This window comes from Ictidomys tridecemlineatus, chromosome 2, assembly GCF_052094955.1.
Source record: "Ictidomys tridecemlineatus isolate mIctTri1 chromosome 2, mIctTri1.hap1, whole genome shotgun sequence".
NCBI lineage: Eukaryota > Metazoa > Chordata > Mammalia > Rodentia > Sciuridae > Ictidomys > Ictidomys tridecemlineatus.
The window spans coordinates 72,875,013-72,878,998 of NC_135478.1; the positions used below are offsets into that span (position 1 = coordinate 72,875,013).

The 3,986-nt window shown below is 41.1% G+C and overlaps 1 pseudogene; it reads right to left on the bottom strand.

Moving 5' to 3' along the window:
* Window positions 1-708: 708 nt before the first annotated feature.
* LOC101969801 (solute carrier family 25 member 16-like) lies at window positions 709-1,884 on the bottom strand (annotated as a pseudogene).
* Window positions 1,885-3,986: the final 2,102 nt, after the last annotated feature.

Consider the following 3,986-nt stretch of genomic DNA (forward strand, 5'->3'; position numbering starts at 1 on the left):
AGAAAAAAATTCTTTTTTTCCAATGAAGCAGAATTATGAGAAGAGAAATAATTATACTTCAAAGCTGGGTATACTTTGTAGAACTTAAAATTCAGTTCTCATTGTTCTTCTGCAAAAAATCAAACCCATTTATTTTAACAATATAAACAAAACATTAAGAGTCTTTACAAAATCATGACTATAGGCTTGGAGTATCATTTAGTTGTCAAGTGCAGGCTCAGCATATACAAGGCCCTAGGTTCAATCCTCAGCACCACCCCCCAAATTATGATTACAATCAAAAGCTTTAAACAGGAGTGTTGAAATTTGGCTCAGGGATGGAGCTCTTGTCTAGCATGTGTGAGGCACTGGAAGAAGAAAGAGGAGGAAGAGGAGGAGGAAGTTTGAAACAGTATGATAAATCTAATAGCAATCTCTTAAACTTCATTTTAAGATAGTTCTGCTTCCAAATAACATTTTAAAATGGTCTCCAACAATCTGATTATAATTAGTCATCATCATTTTAGGCATATTTTTTCAATGTTCAAAAGGCATAATATTTGGCATCAGAAAGTATTTTTTGATTTGTGAATCAAAGAAAAAATCATGTACTAATGTCAGTGGTTCCTGTGACAGGTAAATTTCCTCTTTCAAGTAGTAAAGTAGCACTCTGTTTTTATTTTTCTGAGAGTTTATTAAAGAAAAGAAACCACAAACCAAAATTTTTTTTTAGTTGAGGTTAAAAAACGACTTCATAAGTTCATATGTTGTAAAAGCCACTGCTTGAGAGGGAATACACAGAATGAAATTAAGGGATAAACCACAATATAATCCTTTTCAAATCCTGTGGTGTCTATAGACATAGTTCACAGTCTCCTGAATGGTAAGGTGCTTTTCAAATTCTGGTGGAATAGTTCCTAGTTATTATTCTCTGATGAGTTACATCAAATGGGTATGATATTGCTTATGTTATTGCAAGAGCAACACCAGCACAATGTAAGTTAATGTGTTTTCAGCACCATGACTTTAGGATTGTCTGCTAAGAAGGGTAAGAGCATGGGAAAGCCCAACACTGTTTAAGATAATCAAAAGTAAAAAATGAAACACATGCAACAGCCACGTCAATGTTTTAGCAGCACAATTCACAATAGCTAAACTGTGGAGCCAACCTAGATGCCCTTCAGTGGATGAATGGATAAAAAAATGTGGCACATATACACAATGGACTTTTATTCAGCAATAAAAGAGAATAAAATCATGGCATTTGCAGGTAAATGGATGGCGCTGGAGAAGATAATGCTAAGTGAAGTTAGCCAATCCCAAAAAACCAAATGCCAAATGTTTCCTCTGATATAAGGAGGCTGATTCATAGTGGGGTAGGGAGGGGGAGCATGGGAGGATTAGATGAACTCTAGATAGGGCAGAGGGATAGGAGGAAAAGGAAGTGGGCAAGGGGTTAGCAAGGATGGTGGAATGTGATAGACATCATCATCCAAAGTACAAGTATGAAGACTCGAATTGGGTGACAGCATACTTTATATATAAACAGAGATATGAAAAAATGTGGTATAAATGTATAATAAGAATTGTAGTGCAAAAAAATACAAAAGTTCATGTATAAAGGCATGAATTGGTGGGAACATACTCTATATACAAAGATATGAAAATTGTACTCTATATGTGTAATAAGAATTGTAATGCATAAAAAAGAAGCCATTCCTAATATAGTGGGCAACAGCCTTTGTAAAAATCCAAGGAAACCACCTTTGCATAAATTGTTTTGAATGCATGAATGATTCCTGTGTAGGTGTGTTGCTCTTTCATTTGGAATGCTCAATGTATTCTAACCATGTCAAGAGGGTAAGTACAGATAACTGCTGTCATACCTGTGATGGATCCAACCATTAATCTGTGAACACGACCATAGGGAAAGATTTGAATCATCATTGCACCATTTCCTTTATACAATCCCAGGTGTCCTTCTCTTTGGAGAACAACACACAATGTAGAAAATACTCTTCCATGATTCGAAGATTTTGGCTTGGAAAATATCAGTACCCTAAATGCATGTAATCATGATTGTGAGCTTGTAATAAAACTTTTACTCATGCCAAAGGAACCACTGTTGTTTTTGCACAATACCTCTGTCTGGCAATACCTCTGGCCAAGAAGGAGCCCAGTCAGTAGAATTTGCAGCAGACCGTGGGCCCTCCAGCCTCTGCCGCCTGCAGCATGATGGGAGGGAGATGGCAGGGCTGCCGCCACAGCCATCAGGACAAGGACATCTTGGGAACCTTGGTTGTCAATTTACAAACCACAGGTCTGAACACAGCTGTTGCCTGTAGTGACAGGAAGCTGACCACCATGCTGGGAGTACCAGATCTATCTTGGTACTGCTAACATTTTGGGTTGGACAAATTTTTGCTGAGGGGCTGTCCTGTGTATTGTAAAATGTAAAGCTGCCAGATGCCAGTACACACATGATGTTTCCCTGCACATTTGTAACAACCCCAAATGTCTCCAAACATTGTTAAATGTCCCCACAGTGAAAAAATTGGACACTTAGGTGAGAGAAACACACTTATTCTTCTGCACAGGGGAGTGGCAGGAGCTAGCAAACATCTTCTGTAAACAGCCAGATACTAACTTTTGGCATTGTGGGTCCTACTGTGTGGGACCTACCTGTAAAGCTACTTGAGTGGTCTTTTACTGGGTACTGAGCCATGGGGGACTTAAATCTCTCCTAGGGAACCATCCCAGCATTCCCATGTGTAGATCACCCAAGGCGGGAGATATCTGCCCTCCCCCTACCAATGGGACAGTTCTTGTAGCTCTGGAATATTGGGCGTAACCCATTGGGTTTGGACAGCTCACCTCCTGCCTTATTTGGCGATGAACATTCTGTAGAAAACCTTTGAAGTTCCCTTGTATAAATAAATGGAACGGGGTGGATGGGTGGGGGGCTCAGTCTTCCCACTCCCTTCCCAGTGTGGAAGCTGGACACCTAAGGTTGTATAACTGTCTAGCCCTTGCTTTTCAAAATTACTTCCTGTGTAGTGTGGTTTCTTCAGGTGTTTTCTTTTCTTAGCTTTAATTTGCAGCCAGTCTGCATCATGCAGAGGAAACCCAAATTCCATCGCTGGTGCCAAAGGTGGGTGAGACTACTGTCTGTTGAAATATTCAGGTTTCCCCCTACAGTAAGAAAGCCTTTACAGACCACAGGTGCACAAATGGGTATGGCTATGTTCCTATTAAACTTAAATTTATAGAAATAATTGGGGCTCTGCTGGATGTAGCACTCAGGCCATGGCTGGTTGATCCTCTACTCTAGGGAACACTCAAACTCCTGCCTCCATGTTTCCATCAAACCATACTTGGTGGGGCCATCAAGGTCCTTCTTAACTCTTTCTGTATTATGGTCCTGGGGATCCTGAGCTCCTGGACTCATGGAGAGAACTGGAGGCACAAGGATCATGGTCTCATGGAGGCCACACTGGGTGTGTAGGATAAAGGTGGAATGGGAGGGTTCTTGCAGCCCTGGCCCACAGCCTGGTACCCTGAACTCCCAGATGGTAGGTCAGAATGTGTCCCAGAGAGAGGAACCTTGTACATAGGGTGTCTATACAATGTATGAACATGCCTCATCTTAGGAAGGGGCCAGGCAAACGATTTCCCTTTGACTCTAAACTTAGCTGAGACTGTCCATTTACTATTGCTAAAAAGGGGTCCCCCAAGAGACGTGGATACATGTCAATAGTAGCCCTTTCCCCTGTGGCCAGTGAGTCTGCCCCTCTACCCCCAGCTTTGGTAAAATAGTTGTCCCTTTGGCTCCCACTTCCTCAAATGTACCAAGTTCTTCTTGCATCTGGAGTTTGCCCCTGGCAGGGATTTCCAACTCCACATTTTTACAGGTCAGCTGTAAAAGTTGATGCCAAAGAACTCTATGTTTTGCTTATCATCTGTCCCCCCCATTGTTTTTTTTTTTTTGCTTTCATCCTTCATGATCT